General features: G+C 43.4%; 1 non-coding gene across 1 annotated transcript; it reads right to left on the reverse strand.

The window, feature by feature from the left end:
• Nucleotides 1-10,085: 10,085 nt before the first annotated feature.
• Nucleotides 10,086-10,219, reverse strand: LOC132541607 (small nucleolar RNA SNORA70). The gene has a single exon (XR_009552740.1). It is a non-coding gene; the product is annotated as a small nucleolar RNA SNORA70 (small nucleolar RNA).
• Between the last annotated feature and the right edge of the window lie 7,417 nt (nucleotides 10,220-17,636).

Consider the following 17,636-nt stretch of genomic DNA (forward strand, 5'->3'; position numbering starts at 1 on the left):
AGCCAGAGCCCACTAATCGCCTCTGACAAGTAGCAACCTTAGAAACATGTAGACACCCTTCTCCCCCGCCCCCATATGTGTCCAGTGCACTTAGCTTTCCTACATTTAAACAAACGTCTGAAGTTTAGCCTGACAAGAGGTCAAGCCCTGCTAATTAGTTGGGCACACTGCTTTCCCCCTAGAAATGTTAAGTGGGCCACATTGCAGGGTCAAGAGAACCCTCCTGTGTCACAGGGGCCCCCCTGCACCCCTCCACGCCTGGCTCTCGCTGATGAACTGGAACCAGTGCTAGCGGGTCAGTGCCCTACTCTCCCTATGTGGTCATTCAGTTACTATCAGTGGATGTACAGGGTACTTTGGGTCATATCAAGATACAAATCAGGCGCACCTGGTTGAGCACACATGCTACAGTGTGCAAGGACCCAGGTTCAAGTCCCCGGTCCTCACCTGCAGGGGGAAAGCTTTGCGAGTGGTGAAGCAGGACTGCAGGAGTTTCTCTGTCTCTCTTTCTCCCTCCCCTCTCCATTTCTGGCTGTCTATCCAATAAATAAATAAATTTTTAAAATTTTATTTAAAAGATACAAATCAGTTATTGTTATCATCTAATGAGCTCTTACTGTATCTTAGACCTATTTTTAAGGATTAAAAAAATTTAAACTTAAAGCTCAAGGACCGGCGTAAGTATCCCAGTTCGAGCCCCCCACTCCCCACCTGCAGGGGAGTCACTTCACAGGCGGTGAAGCAGCTCTGCAGGTGTCTATCTTTCTCTCCCCCTCTCTGTCTTCCCCTCCTCTCTCCATTTCTCTCTGTCCTATCCAGCAGCGACAACATCAATAATAAAGACAACAGTAAAAACAAGGGCAACAAAAGGGAATAAATAAATAAATAAATCACCTTTAAAAATTTTTAAACTTTTTTATTGTTTATTTAAATGAGACATAGAAAGGGAGAAAAGACATACGGAACAATGCTTAACCACTCATGAAGCTTACCCTTTGTAGGTAGGGGTGGGGGCTTGAACTTCAGCCTCTGCACATGGTAACATGTGCACTCAACTGACTGTGCCACCGCCCGACCCCTATAAAGTTTTTAATATTTTATTTATTTTATTTTAATGAGAGAGAGATACAGAGAGAAAGACCAGAACACTGCCCAGCTCTGGCTTACAGTGGTGCTGGGGATTGAACCTAGGACTTCAGAGCCTCAGGCATGAAAGGTTTTTTTTTTTTAAAGAGTAGTCCTTTTATTTATTTATTTTTAAATATTTTTTAATATTTATTTATTCCCTTTTGTTGCCCTTGTTGTTTTATTGTTGTAGTTCTTATTGTTGTTGTTACTGATGTTGTTGTTGGATAGAACAGAGAGAAATGGAGAGAGGAGGGAAAGACAGAGAGGGGGAGAGAAAGACAGACACCTGCAGACCTGCTTCACCGCCTGTTAAGTGACTCCCCTGCAGGTGGGGAGCCGGGGGCTTGAACCGGGAGCATGAAAGGTTTTTGTATAACCTTTATATTGTCACCCCAGCCCTCTTTAAGGGTTTTTTAAAAAATATTTATTTATTGAGAGAGACAGGAAGGGAGAGAATTAGAGCATCACTCTGGTACACGTGATGTCAAACCTTTTGTTTGAGAGTCCAAGTTGTTGTTGTTGTTGTTGTTTGCCTCTAGGGTTATCTCTGGGGCTCAGTGCCTGCACTATGAATCCACAGCTCTTGGAGGCCATTTCCCCCCATTTTATTGCCCTTGTTATTGTTATTGTTGCCATTGCTGTTATTGTTGGATAAGACAGAGAGAAATGGAGAGAGGAGGGAAAGACAGAGAGGGGAAGAGAAAGACAGACACCTGCAGACCTGCTTCACCGCTTATGAAGCAACCTCCACCCCAACAGGTGGGGAGCCGGGGCTCCATCCAGTCCTTGCGCTTTGCACCATGTGCCTTTAACCCTCTGCGCTACTGCCCAGCCCAAGAGTCCAAGATTTCATCTACTGTGCCCACTTTCTGGGCCACAAATATATATATATATTTTTTTTAATTTTTAAAAATATTTATTTATTCTTTTTGTTGCCCTTGTCGTCGTTGTTGGATAGGACAGAGAGAAATGGAGAGAGGAAGGGAAGGCGAAGAGGGGGAGAGAAAGATAGACACCTGCAGACCTGCTTCACCACCTATGAAGTGACTCCCCTGCAAGTGGGGAGCTGGGGGCTCGAACCAGGATCCTTATGCTGGTCCTTGTGCTATGTGCCACCTGCGCTTGACCTGCTGTGCTACCGCCTGACTCCCAAGATTTTATTTTTTTCTACTGAACACTGCTCAGCTCTGGCTTATGGTGGTGACCTTGGACCTTGGAGTCTCAGGCATGAAAGTCTGTTGCGCAAACACTATGCTCTCTCCCCTAACTATATATTTACTATAGGTATTACTGACAAAAGGAGAGAGGGATCTTCTTCTTCTTCTAGCGTTTGCCCTTCTTCCGTAGCCAGTCAACAGCGTCAGGTTGAGCCTGATGTAAAGTTTCGAGACCTCCTTTGAATCTGGAGAGGGGGCAGTCGTTGACTATGTGGATCATAGTCTGTCTGTAGCCGCAGGGGCAGTTCGGGTCGTCTCTGGCTCCCCAGCGATGGAACATAGCGGCGCACCGGCCATGGCCTGTTCGATAGCGATTGAGGAGGGCCCAATCATAACGTGCTAGGTCAAAGCTGGGTTGACGCTTGCAGGGGTCTGTGATGAGGTGTTTGTTCTTTACCTCAGCTGACTGCCAACTCTGTTTCCAAGAGTCTGGAACAGAGAAGGGATAAAGAACCAGAGCATCACTCTGGCATATGTGATGTTGGGGATTGAACTCTGGACCTTGTGCTTTCAAGCTGTACCATCTCCTGGCAGCCCCTTTTGGATATCTAACAGAGATTAACTCTTTCATTGGCAGGCCCTACATTTGAGGAATTTACCTTTAACAAAGACTTTTAGTCTGTGGCATGGCATAAACAGACATAATAGATATTTGTGTGTGTGTGTGTGTGTGTGTACAAAATTCTAAATGAAATTGACAGGCATATCAAATTGTTTAATCCACAGCACCCAACACCATACTGAACTAACACAGGCCTCAAATGATGGTTGACAGTACCAACCAGGAGAGAAGCCATTTCTATCTACACCAAAAACAGCATGGTATCTCTCATCGGTACCTGGTGGCTACAGCGTTGAATTTACCAACAGGGAGTCCAGAGTTTGATCTCCAGCATTGAACAAGTCAGAGTGATACTCTAGTTCTGGCTACTTCTCTTTCCTACAATAAATAAATAAACTTTAAAAACCAACATGGCAATAACTAGTTTAATAGATTTTATTCCATATATATATATATATATATATATATATATATATATATATATATATACATACTGCTCAGCTCTGGTTTATGGTGGTGCTGGGGATTGAACCTTGACCTCAGAGGCTTATACATAAAAGTCTTCTTGCATAACCATTATTCTACCTCTCTCATCTGCAAAATATACTTTAAATGTATATAGCCATTAAGCAAAGTTTTATTTTAAATCTTTTAAAAATATTTACATTTATTTATTTATTATTGGATAGAGACAGAGAGAAATTGAGAGAGGGAGGGGAGAGCGAGAGACACATGCAGTCCTGCTTCTCCACTTTTAAAGCTTTCCCCCTGCAAGTAGGGACCAGGTTCAAGCCCCTGGGTCCCTGAGCACATTAATGTGAGTGTAAAGCAAAATTTTCTTTCTTTTTTTTTCTTTTCACAAAAAGCAAAATTTTCTATCTGAATAAGGAGAAACTAGGTAAATTACCTCTGGGAAGACAGCATAACAGTTAGGCAAAACAATTTCATGCCTGAGACTCCAAGGTCCCAGGTTCAATCCCTGGCAACACCATAAACCAGAGCTGAGCCTTGCTATAGTAAATGAAAATTAAAAAGAAAAATCATACAGTTTAAAAAGGGAGCAGAAGAATCTATCACTCATAAAAATAAATGTTTGTGACTTAACCAGGGTGTCAGCTTTCATTCAGTAAGATTCTTATCAAACCCAATGCTTGGTGTGAGTATTTGGGGAAGGGTCTAATTTGGAAGCTGAGAGAAGGGGGGCTTTGAAAATACAGTTTTTTTAAAAATAAAAAGGAAGTGGGGAAACACTCTGGGGGAGAGAATGGCATTTTCTATCATTTTCTCGGCAAATTACCTCATTTTTCTGAACTCTTAGTATGGCTCCCTGGATAAGGGCTGTCTGAGACCAAGCGATTACGAGCACACACACAAAAAATTATTTTTGATTTAAAAGATCAATGAGAAGAGCCTGCTGTGGACCACCCAGGGCGACTCCAGGACGCTCAGACCTGGAGCCCCACGCACTCCCGGGCCGCCGGCGCCCCCTGCTGGGCTGCAGGCACACGACTGGGGGCGGCCAGCTCGTCCCACTCTGGGCCTCGCGCGGCCCCTGTTCTCAGCGCCCCACACCCGCCTCGCCTGCCCCGCCTGTCCCGCCCCGCGTGCTTACAGCCTCCCCCTGACGCGTGCACACCCGCCGCCTCCTTGCCCGGGAAAAGTTACTAGAGGGAAGGGACTATTTTCTTCCAATGTAACCTTCCACCAAACTGGAGGGAAAAGTTGCCCGAGGCCAGAGCAGGGCTGGGGGGTTGGGGGGACCCCGCTGCTGCACTCTGCGGGTAGGAGGACCCTCCCTGCCTGCAAAGGACTGTTGGGGCCCTCAAGTCAGTGTTCGTTTCCTTGGGGTAATTATCAAAGGTACATGGTGAGGCGAAAAAAAAAAATTTAAGATGGAGATTTTTGGGGAAAATTATTTTTGAAAAGTCATAGCGAGTGGATGTTAGTTTTCAGACCTAGTGGTGGGTTTTGTGAATGTTTCTGTTATGGGGGGGCTTTCTCTCTCTCTCTCTCTCTCTCTCTCTCTCCTCTGAGGGAAAGCTATAGGGAAAAGAAGGTTCCATGGGAATGACTTTTTAAATCCCAAAATAAAACTCTAACCTAGAGAAGACTCTTTGGGACATGTTGAAGACATGTCCTATGGTTAGAAAAAAATCCAAAGACCTGTGTTTTTAAACTGTGAGTGGCAAATTCAGTTTAACAAATTGTAGGAAGAGGGCTGGGGAGAAAGTATAATTATTATGCGAGAGACTTTCATGTCTGAGACTCTTGAGTCCCAGGTTCAGTTCCCAGCACCACCATAAACCAGAGCTGAGCAGTGCTCTGATAAAACAAATAGAAAACAAGGAGTGGGAGGAATGAAAGGAAGTAGGCCAACTAGAAGAATATTACATAAAAAGCACCAATAGTTTTTCAGGAAACTTTTTTTTTTCCTCCAGGGTTACTGCTGGGCTCGGTGCCTGCACCATGAATCCACCGCTCCTGGAGACCATTTTTTTCCCCTTTTGTTGCCCTTGTTGTTGTAGCCTCCTTGTGGTTATTATTATTGCCATTGTTGATGTTGTTCGTTGTTGGATAGGACAGAGAGAAATGGAAAGAGGAGGGGAAGACAGAGGGAGAAGAGAAAGATAGACACCTGCAGACCTGCTTCACCACCTGTGAAGCGACTCCCCTGCAGGTGGGGAGCCGGGGGCTCGAACCGGGATCCTTACGCCGGTCCTTGCGCTTTGCGCCACCTGCACTTAACCCACTGCGCCACCGCCCGACCCCCTCAGGAAACTTTTGTCATAAGAGAATAGCGAGAACCAAGGCAAGATGTAGAATATTTCTTACTGCCAGTTGTTGTTTTTAAAATATGTTTGAAAAACCGGTGCACAAGATAGTGGGCATACTTTACGTTGCTTAAATTGGAAAACTTTGAAAATTACCTGATTTATTACTCTGTTACACGGTATTTAATTTAAAGAGTCATATAGACTTTAAAAATATGTTATTTTAAGGGCAGCAAAAGGGAATAAAAAATGTTATTTTGTGTTTATTTGTGAGAGAAATAGAAGGAAAGAGAGAGAAAGAGAACCAGAGCACCACTCTGATATATGTGCTGCTGGGGACTGAACCTCACGCAATGTTTTATCTACTATGCCACCTCCCAGACCACAAGTGTACAGATCACCTTTCTCTTTCTTTCTTTCTTTCTTTCTTTCTTTCTTTCTTTCTTTCTTTCCTTCCTTCCTTCCTTCCTTCCTTCCTTTCACTCTTTCTTTTTGTTGCCCTCATTGTTATTTCTGTTGTTATTGTTGTATAGAACAGAGAGAAATCGAGAGAAGAGGGGAAGACAGAGAGGGGGAGAGAAAGACACCTGCCGACCTGTTTCACCGCTTGTGAGGCGAACCCCACCCCTGCAGGTGGGGAGCCCAGAGCTTCAACAACCATCCTTAAGCTGGTCCTGTGCCAAGTGCGCTTAACCTGCTGTGCTACGGTCCCGCCCCCCATTATCTTTCTTAAAGTACAGGTAGATAAATAATTGCATGCATGTGTTCTAATACAGCTTTCTTTCTTTTTAAAATTTTTTTAAAATCTTTATTTATTGGATAGATATCCAGTAATTGAGAGGAAATGGGGTGATAGGAAGAGAGACATCGAGAGGCACCTGCAGCCCTGCTTCACCACTCACAAAGCTTCCCCCTTGCAGGTGGGGACCAGGGGCTTGAACCTGGGTCCTTGCACACTGTAACATTTACACTCAACCAGGTGCGCCACCACCCCACCCCCTCAGCTTTCTTCCTTTATCTTTCTTTCTTCCTCCCTTCTTTCCCCTTTCTTTTTTCCTTTCTTTCTTTTTGCCTCCAAGGTTATCGCTGGGACTCAGTGCCTGCACTATGAATCCACTGCTCCTGAAGCTATTTTTTCCCTTTTGTTGCCCTTGTTGTTTATCATTGTTGTTGCTGCTTCGTTGTTGGATAGGACAGAGAGAAATGGAGAGAGGAGGGGAAGAAGAAAGAGAGGGAGAGAGAAAGATAGACACCTGCAGACCTTCTTCACCACCTGTGAAGTGACCCCCCTGCAGGTGAGAAGCCGGAGACTTGAACTGGGATCCTTATGCTGGTCCTTGTGCTTCATGCCGTGACCACTCAATCCACTGTGCTACCAATTGGTCCCCTCTAATACAGCTTTCTTAAAGTACAGACTTTAACTATCTTTCCATCTCAACATCCACTATTAATGATTTATTAATAATTTATCTCTTTAAAGTTATTAAGGACAGGGGTAGATAGTATACTGGTTATACAAAAGAGACTGTCATGCCTGAGGCTCCAAAGTCCCAGGTTCAAAACCCTGCACAATCATAAGCCAGAGCTGAACAGTGCTCTGGTAAAAAAAAAAAAAAAAAAAGCTATTATGTTAGTAAAGAAAGCTGTAACAAAATATTGTTCTGCCAAACTCCCCTTTTTCCTATTGCCCTTCTACCCTGTGACCCCTGACTTCAATTTTTATTTATTTATTGATTGATTTTTATCTCCAGGGTTATGGCTGGGGCTCGGTGCCGGCACTACAAATCAACTGCTGCTGACAGACTTTTTTTTTTTTATTGAATAGGACAGAAATTGAGAGGGGAAGGGGAGATAGGGAGAAAGAAAGACACTTTGCAGACCTGCTTCGCAGCTAGTGAGGCATCCTCCACTGCACATGGGGAGTGGGGGCTCAAACCTGGGTTCCTGCCCAGTTCCTAGTGCCGTAGTACTGTGTGCACTTAACTGGGTGTGCCACCACTAAGCTCCCCTCTTTCTCCCTATCTCCCCCTTCCTCTCAATTTCTGGCTATCTCTATCTAATAAATAAAGATAATAAAAAAAAATAAAGGGGGAGTTCAATCCCCCACACCACCATAAGCCAGAGCTGACCAGTGCTCTGGTAATAAATAAATAAATAAAATAAAAAACACCAGAACATCCCTCTGGTTGGTACATGCAGAGCCAGGAATTGAATGCAGAACCTCATGGTTGTAGGTACAATACTCATTGTACCACCGAACAGGGTACTAAATAAGTAAATATTTTAAAAAAGAAAATTAATAGTTTGTGGACTGGGTGGTGGCACACCCAGTTAAGCACACATTATTACCAAGCACAAAGACCTGGGTTCGAGCCCCTTCACTCGGTGAAGCAGGTCTGCTGGTGTCTCTCTTCCTCTCCCTTTATCTCCCCATCCTCTTTCAATTTCTCTGTCTTATCTAATAAAGTAAAATTTGAAAGAAAAAAAAAGGAACAAATGACTGCTAGGAGCAGTGGATTCATAGTTCTGGCACTAAGCCCCAGCAATAACCTTGGTGGCAGAATTAAAATTATATATATATATTTTTTTTTAATTAATTTTTTTTTTTTTTTACCAGAGCACTGCTCAGCTCTGGCTTATGGTGGTGCAGGGGCTGAACTTGGGTCCTTGTAGCCTCAGGCAAGAGATTATGTTTACATAACCATTATGCTGTCTTCTCCCACCCAAATTTTTTTAATTAAAAAAAAGAAAATTAATAGTTTGAAAATAACAGGGCTTCTAATTTTCCTTTCCTCCACCTCCTCCTTATCCTCTTTTGGATTTCTTTAAAAAATTTTTAAGTATATGTATTTAATTAATTGGCTAGATTTAAAAAAAAACTTGAAATGGAAGGGGAAGAGGGAGATAGAGAAAGAGAGAGGGGGGGCCAAGGGCTTGAACCCTAGTCCTTGCGCATGAGAACATGTACATTTAACCAGGTGTGCCACCACTTGGCCAGGGGTTTATTTATTAATGAGAAAGAGGGAGAGAGAAGCAGAGCATCTCTCGCACATATAATGTGAGGGAACAAACTCAGGACTTCATGCTTGAGAGTCCAACCCTTCACCCACTGCACCACCTCCCAGACCTGATTTTCCTTTCTGAATAAATAGGTAGCCTTTGACCTCCATCTGCCTGGAAAGAAAAGGATTTCTTGCAGAACAGGTAAGAATGGGATACAGAAACACTCAGTTTCTAACATTCAAAGTGGACTTTTCCAGCAAGACAAGAACTCTCAAAGCTAGGTTAATGGCTTGAAAATTTTCCTAAAGTCATTTTAAAGATGGGGGGCGGGGAATCAGTAATTCTCTCTAGACTTGAGCTTGGAGGACCTTCATGCTGGAGAGTGGCTGCCAGCCTGAGTCCTGGCTCATCGGTCCTGAGGGGTAGTGGAGAGAATGGGAAAGAATGAGTAGAGGGCGAAAAGGGAGGAAGAACTGTCAGATCTGTGTCCTGGTTTTTCCTCTCCAGGATTCTTACCTACCCCCCCCCCACCGCCCAAAATAAATAAAGGTTTAATGGGCTCAAGAAACCGATCGCTGGTAAACTGTGCATTTTGTCATCTCCAAAAGCCCAGGTTGGGACCCCTGGTATCACACGGCAGCACTGGCACAGCACCAAGGGAAATTCAGCGAATGGTGCAGTAGTGCTAAGGTGTTTCTCCTTCTCCCTCTCCTTCCCTCACCTCACTCCCTCTCTGTCTGAGACAGAGGGGAAAAGAAAAATTCATCAGGAGCAGTGGAAGGCCCTATGGGCAAAACAAAACAAAAATCTCCTACTGGGGATGTACCATAATTATTATGCAACAGACTTTCACACCTGAGGCTCTGAGGTCCCAGGTTCAGTCTGGGAAACCACCACAAGGCAGTTAAGCAGTGCTCTGGTAAACAACAAAAATAAAACTATATATATTACTGAACCAGCCTAAACTGTTTTTTTTATTATTATTTTTGTTTTTGTTTTAATGAGGATCTTGATTTATTGTCATTGATTAAGGGACACCTCTGACGCTTGGGAGTGCGGGGCCCACCACTTGTCCCGGGGACTGTGGTTGGGAATGTGTTTGACTCCACAGCCATCTGGAATGAGGCACTTTTCAGCCACCATGTCTTCAAATTCATCTGCGTTAAACTTGGTGAAGCCCCTCTTCTTGGAGATGTGGATTTTCTGGTGTCCAGGGAATTTGAACTTGGCCCTGCAAAGGGCCTCCATCACATGCTCTTTGTTCTGCAGCTTGGTGCGGATGGACATGATAACCTGGCCAATGTGGACTCTGGCCACGGTCCCAAAAGCACCTCACATCCCTGTCTGGAGCCTAAGGTTAGGGGCAGCAGGAGGTCAGGCATAAAATGATCACAGAGTAGGAAGGGCTGTCTCCAGGGTCCCTTAGGGCAGCCTATACAAGCAACAGGCTGCATACACTACCCAGGAGGCTGCTGTTTGCAACCACTGCACACCGGGCGCCATGGGGAGGGCAGCACAGTCGGCTTAATTGACTGCAGACTAAACTTTAAAAAAAATCTTTTTAATTATCTTTATTTACTGGATAGAGACAGCCAGAAATCGAGAGGAGAGGGAGAAGATAATAGAGAGGGAGAGGCAGAGAGATACCTGCAACACTACTTCACCACTTGCAAAGCGATCCCCCTGCAGGTGGGGACTGGGGGCTCGAACCTGGCTCCTTGTGCACTGTTAACATGTGCACTCAACCAGGTGTGCCACCACCAGGGCCCCCTAAACTGGTTTTTAAAAGGAGAGAAAGGGAGTCAGGCGGTGGTGCAGTGGGTTAAGCACACGTGGTGCAAAGCGCCAGGACCAGCTTAAGGATCCGGGTTCAAGCCCCCAGCTCCCCACCTCTGTCTTCTCTTCCCCTCCTCCATTTTTTTCTGTCCTATCCAACAACAATGACATCAATAACAATAATAATAACCACAACAACTATAAAACAACCAGGGCAATGCTGGGAAATTGTGCAGATGCAGTCACAGCCGCCATGTTGTCCCCTCAGGGCATTGTCAGTTCCCCTCAATAGTTGGAGTGCTTTGTTTACTCCTCCCCCTTCCCATCCCAGCGAGAGCTATTATCCTATCCTGGAGTGCTTTGTTTACTCCTCCCCCTTCCCAATAGAGAAATAAAAAAGCAAACAGACAAAAAAACAACAAAACAACACTGGACTCTCGAGCATGAGATCCCTAGTTCAATCCCCAGCAGCAGATATTCCAGAATGATGTCTGGTTCTTTCTGTCTCTCCTCCTTTCTTTTATTTCTCGATTGGGGGATTAATGTTTTACCGTCGACAGTAAATACAGTAGTTTGTACATGCATAACATTTCTCAGTTTTCCACACAACAGTACAACCCCCCCTAGATCCTCTGCCATCCTGTTCCAGGGAGAAGCCAATGTTTATCCACTACATCACCTCCTGGACCACTCAAGAATGAAGTTCTAGGTTTCATGTTTGGCATCTGATTCTTTCTCTTTCTCCTTCTCTCTCTCTCCCATATAAATAAATTGATAAACCTTTTAAAAAAAAGATCTTGTAAACCACTGTTGAATCATTAATGAAAATAAACTTTAATAATAACATTAAAATATTAACATAATTTTATAAAGAGAGTGTTTCCTGGGCGGAGGGTAGATAACATAATGGTTATGCAAAGAGACTCTCATGCCTGAGGCTCCAAAGCCTCAGGTTCAATTCCCTGCACCACCATAAGCCAAAGCTGAATAGTGCTCTGGTAAAAATAAATAAATTAATTAAATTAAGTAAATAAAAATGAATTTGATTTTTTTTAAAAAAGATTGTTTCCTAAAACGACAGTTTAAGTTATTTGATGAAACAGACCTTTGTTAGCTTATTTTTTAATTTTTAAAATTTATTTTCCCTTTTGTTGCCCTTCTTTTTTTATTGTTGTTGTAGTTATTATTGTTGTTGCTATTGATGTTGTCGTTGTTAGATAGGACAGAGAGAAATGGAGAGAGGAGGGGAAGACAGAGGGGGAAGAAAGATAGACACCTGCAAACCTGCTTCACCTACTGTGAAGCGATTCCCCTGCAGGTGGGGAGCTGGGGCTCAAACCCCAATCCTTACGCCGTCCTTGGCTTCATGCCACATGCGCTTAACCCGCTGCGCTACCTCCCGACTACCATTTTTTAACTTTTTATCATTCTTATATTATCTCCAGAGTTATTGCTGGGGCTCAGTGCCTACACTATGAATCCACTGTGCCTGGTGGCCATTTTTTCTCCTTTGTTGTTGTTATTGTTGCTGGACAGGACAGAGAAATTTGAGTGAGGAGGGGAAGAGAGAGAGGCAGAAAAAGACACCTGTAGACCTGCTTCACCACCCTGTGAAGCAACACTCCTGAAGGTTGGGAGCCACTGGCTCGAACCGGGATCCCCGTGCCAGTCCTTGCCCTTTACACTATGTTCGCCTAGCACCAGCGCTACCGTCCGGCCCCTATTGAATTACTTTTTAACCAGAGCATGCTCAGTTCTGGCTTATAGTGGTGAAATAAAAATTTGCTGGAGAACTCTCAGAAGGCTAGAAATGGACCTACCCCTATGATCCTCTCCTGGGGATATATCCTAAGGAACCCAACACACCCATCCTAAAAGATCTGTGTACACATATGTTCTTAGCAGCATAATTTGTAATAGCCAAAACCTGGAAGCAACCCAGGTGTCCAACAACAGATGAGTGGCTGAGCAAGTTGTGGTATATATACACAATGGAATACTACTCAGCTGTAAAAAATGGTGACTTCACCGTTTTCAGCTGATCTTGGATGGACCTTGAAAAATTCATGTTAAGTGAAATAAGTCAGAAACAGCAGGATGAATATGGGATGATCTCACTTTCAGGCAGAAGTTGAAAAACAAGATCAGATGATGCGGCATCATCTAAGTTCATTTCCCATGTCTTCGCTCGACCGGACCTGCCAATATACGCGGATATCTTCGCCCACCCTGTCCAACGCTTGACGTCTCCTCACCCAATCTGGTCTCCTACGCCTACACTGAACTTCTCTGTTCCAGACTCTTGGAAACAGAGTTGGCAGTCAGCTGAGGTAAAGAACAAACACCTCATCACAGACCCCTGCAAGCGTCAACCCGGCTTTGACCTAGCCCATTATGATTGGGCCCTCCTCAATCGCTATCGAACAGGCCATGGCCAGTGCGCCGCTATGTTCCATCTCTGGGGAGCCAGAGACGACCCGATCTGCCCCTGCGGCTACAGACAGACTATGACCCACATAGTCAACGACTGCCACCTCTCCAGATTCAAAGGAGGTCTCAAAACTTTACATCAGGCTCAACCTGACACTGTTGACTGGCTACGGAAGAAGGGCAAACGCTAGAAGAAGAAGAAGAGAAAACACAAGTAGAACCTGAACTGGAATTGGTGTACCTTGTAAAAGTAAAAGTAAAAGACTCTGGGGTGGGTGGGTGGAGAGAATACAGATCCAAGAAGGATGACAGAGGACCTAGTGGGGGTTGTATTGTTGTATGGAAAACTGGGAAATGTTATGCTGTATTTACTGTCGAATATAAAACATTAATTCCCCAATAATGAAATTTTAAAAAATTGCAGGCGAATAATGGGGAGGTGAGAAAATCGCTGCAAGTGGTGGACTCTTCCTTCTGCATTTCAATTCCCCAGTGGAAACCTTGGTGGACTGTTTGTAGCCAATTTGCTCTCACCCTTTGATTCTGTCCATACTTTGGTGGACTCTGTAATCAATCAGCTTGTGCTGCGTCCAGTTTGAAAGGATAAAAGGTGGCAGAAAGTTGTTCAGGCCTGGTTGGAATTGATCTGATACCTGCTGACCAGAAATAAACGTAACTCCCTACCCTCCAGGCAGCCTTGGTCTCACTCTTGCTACATTCAAGCTGTAACACATGAGAACTGAAAAGCAAATTTTTTGGTAATAGTAATGCTGTGGATTGGATCCAGGAGCTTAGAGTCTTAGGTAAGAAAGTCTCATTTGTATAACTATTGTGCTATCTTCCCAACCCTGTTTTTTTGCTATAAAAAATAATTTATTATCATTTTTATTGGGGGTTAATAGTATGGTTGTTGACAGATGTATTTATTTTTAGAGACAGAAATTGAGAGGGGAGGATGAAATAGTAAGGGAGAGAGGCACTTGTAGCACTGCTTCACTGCTTGTGATGCTTCCTCCCTGCATGTGGGGACTGTGGACTTGAACCAGGGTCCTTGAGCATGGTGGTATTGTATGCACTTTACTGGATGCTTCACTGTCCATCCCCTAAAGATCTTTTTTTTTAATTATTTATTTATTTTTAAGTATTTATTTACTCCTTTTTGTTGCCCTTGTTGTTTTATTGTTGTAGTTATTCTTGTTGTCATTGTTGGATAGGACAGAGAGAAATGGAGAGAGGAGGTGAAGACAGAGGGAGAGAGAAAGACAGACACCTGCAGACCTGCTTCACCACCTGTGAAGCGACTCCCCTGCAGGTAGGGAGCCGGGGGCTTGAACCGGGATCCTTGCACCAGTCCTTGTGCTTTGCACCACATGCGCTTAACCCACTGTGCTACCACCCGACTCCCCCCTAAAGATCATTTTTGTCCCAAGTTCAATCAATTGTGCCAGAGTGATGTTCTGATTCTCTCTCTCTTGTTAATAAATACATAATTTTAAAAATAATATTTATTTTATTATTTATTGAGAGAAAAACAACCAAGAGTATTACTCTGGATCATTTGATGCCGAAGATTGTACTACTGTTTCCCCTTTGCATAGTAACGGCTGGAAGCTCAGGCCTGAGTCCTAGAGCATGATAAAGTGTGTACTGTACTGGGTAAGCTATTTTCTGGCCAATTTTTAATTTTTTAAAAAAATATTTATTTATTCCCTTTTGTTGCCCTTGTTTTTGTTATTGTTGTAGTTGTTATTGATGTTGTTGTTGTTGGATAGGACAGAGAGAAATGGAGAGAGGAGGGGAAGACAGAGAGGGGCAGAGAAAGACAGACACCTGCAGACCTGCTTCACCGCCTGTGAAGCGACTCCCCTGCAGGTGGGGAGCCGGGGGCTCGAACTGGGATTTTTTTATGCCAGTCCTTGCAGTTTGCGCCTCCTGCGCTTAACCCGTTGCACTACCGCCCGACTCCCAATTTTTAACTTTTCATCCACTGCATATCAGTATGTTAGGATGCTAGTTTCAATTAATAAATTCAGTCTGGACTCTCAGTAGCGTAACACAAGGAAGGTGTGTTGCTTTATTCTGCAAAGTTCAGTCTGCATCTTGAACAGCTCACTAGCTGAGCTCTGCTCCCTTCATGAGGCAATGGGGGGGAGGGTCGTCTAGGCAGCTTTTATGCTGTGGTTCTGCCATCTCACTAAATGGAAGAAAGGAATGCCAGCTGGCCATCCAGCAGTAACTCATCATTTGCACTCAATTTCGTATTGCCAGCACATGCAAAGGGAGGTGGTGAATAGAGAGAGTTCATGAATATTCAAGAAGCCACAGACTTATTATTAAATAACGAGTCAATAATAATTTTAAAAATTATAATAATAAATAATAATTTTTAAAAAATTATCTTTAGGGGATGCATGGTGAAGCATCCAGTAAAGTGCATACAATACCACCATGCTCAAGGACCCAGGTTCAAGTCCACAATCCCCACATGCAGGGAGGAAACATCACAGTGAAGCAGTGCTACAAGTGCCTCTCTCCCTTACTATCTCATCCTCCCCTCTCAATTTCTGTCTCTAAAAATAAATACATCTGTCAAGAACCATACTATTAAATCCCAATAAAAATGATAATAAATTATTTTAATAATAAGTCTATTAATAATATTTAATAATAAGTCTATTATTAAATAATAACGAGTCTGGTGAAGTAGGGTCAGGAATGTCCAGAGGGTCATTGTATTTTCTAGGTTGGGGAATCAAAGACAACTTCCTCAGTTCTGGAGGTAGGTAGACCAGATGACTTAAAAAATAAGTACTCCCAGAGGGATAAAGAATGGGAAAGCTATCAGGGGAGGGGATGGGATATAGAGATCTGGTGTTGGGAATTGTGTGGAGTTGTACTCCTCCTATCCTACGCTTCTGTTAATGTCTCCCTTTTAAAATAAATAAATAAATAAATAAATAAATAGAACTATTATTTATTTTACTAGAGCACTGTTACAAAAAAAATTGTGTTACAGCTCAAATGCAGTAAAAGAACAAGACCAAGGCTGTGTGGAGGGCAGAGAGTTACCTTTATTTCTCATCAACAGCTTCAGGTCAATTCCTACCAGGTCTGAAGGGCTCTTCCACTTTGGCAATCAGTTTTTATCCTTTTCAAACTGGGCACAGCGCAAGTTGATTGGTGACAGACAGGATTGAAAAGGGTGCAGGCTAATTGGTTATAATCAAAATCAAGGGACATAAGCTGATTGAGGTGGGTGGACAGAATCTGCCAAAGTGTGTGGATTGCCACAGACAGTATCCACCAAGGTGCGTGGATCTTTTTTTTTTTCACTTCAGCACTGTTCAGCTCTGCCTTATGGTGTTGTTGGGGATTGAATTTAGGATGTTTGATGCCTTAGGCATGAAAATCTTTTGCATAACTACTATGCATAACTACTATCTCCCTGCCAAATGATCATCATTCAAGTCTTAGTGTCTCCTGAATTTCTCCAGATAGTAAAGAACATCTTGGGCAAATTTAAAGGAAGAAATAATATAACAGTAACAACAACAATAATAAGCAATAGCAGCATCTTCCATGTGTTAGAATTAGAACCTCTAATTCTGGGCATTTTTTTCTTTTTTTTTTTTTTTCTCTCAGGGTTGTCGCTGGGGCTCGGTGTTTGCAGTACAAATCCACTGCTCTTGCAAGCCATTTCCCCCCCATTTTTGTTACCCTTGTTGTTACTGTTGTTGGACAGGACAAAGAGAAATTGAGAAAGGAGGACAGAAAGACACTTGCAGACCTGCTTCACCACTTGTGAAGTGATCCCCTTGTGGGTGGGGAGCCAGGGGCTTGAACCCGGATCCTTATGCTGTGCTGACGCTTGGCCTCCATCTCCTCCTTATGATTATATTATTATAGATTGATTTATTTATTAGTTAATGAGAGAGATGGAGAGGAACAGAAAATCAGAGCATTACTCTAAAATATGGAATTCCAGGAGTTGAATCAGGACCTCATGTTTGAGAATCCGCTGCGTTATCTATTGTGATATCTCCTGGACTCCACACATCTTCAGGTGATTTCTGAGAGAGTTTTGCAAATGCTTCACAGTTCTTTGTCTTATGAGAGAATCTCTGGCTATCTTCAGTGCCAGAGATTGAGCCTGTGGCTTCACATCTGCATGCTAGGTGCCCCAGCTGCTGAGCCACCTATGAATGTGCATTTTGCTAAGAGAGATTCTTCAGAAGCTCATTATAAGGAAAAGGCTAAGATGGACCTTTCTAGGCTGGGAATAAGATTGCTGAGGAGGAGAAGCAGAAGTCAGAGGCTTCCAGGAAACGGAGTGCACAGGAAACTGACATTAACACCTGACTTTACACCTGCGCCTTTACACACAGACTTAGAAGTGAGAATTATTTCCTGGATGGACAAAGGTTGAATAAATTCACCTTCTACAAAAGAACTTAAAATTGGCTGATCTTCGGCTGGGGAGATAGCATAGTGGTTATGCAAAAGACTTTCATGCCTGAGACTCCAGTGTCCCAGATTTAATCCCTGGTACCACCATAAACCAGACTTAAGCAGTGTTCTGGTAAACAAAATAAAAGTAAAATTGGTGAATCTTGGCATTTTCACATTGTCAGATTTATTATGTTTATCCTCCAAGTAACAGAAAAAGCTAATCTACAAAATGAACCCTTGTCTGTCATAATAAGAAGCAGATTTTTCCTTCCTTCCTTTTTCTTTTCTTTTCTTTCTACT

This window comes from Erinaceus europaeus, chromosome 11 (assembly GCF_950295315.1).
Source record: "Erinaceus europaeus chromosome 11, mEriEur2.1, whole genome shotgun sequence".
Lineage (NCBI taxonomy): Eukaryota > Metazoa > Chordata > Mammalia > Eulipotyphla > Erinaceidae > Erinaceus > Erinaceus europaeus.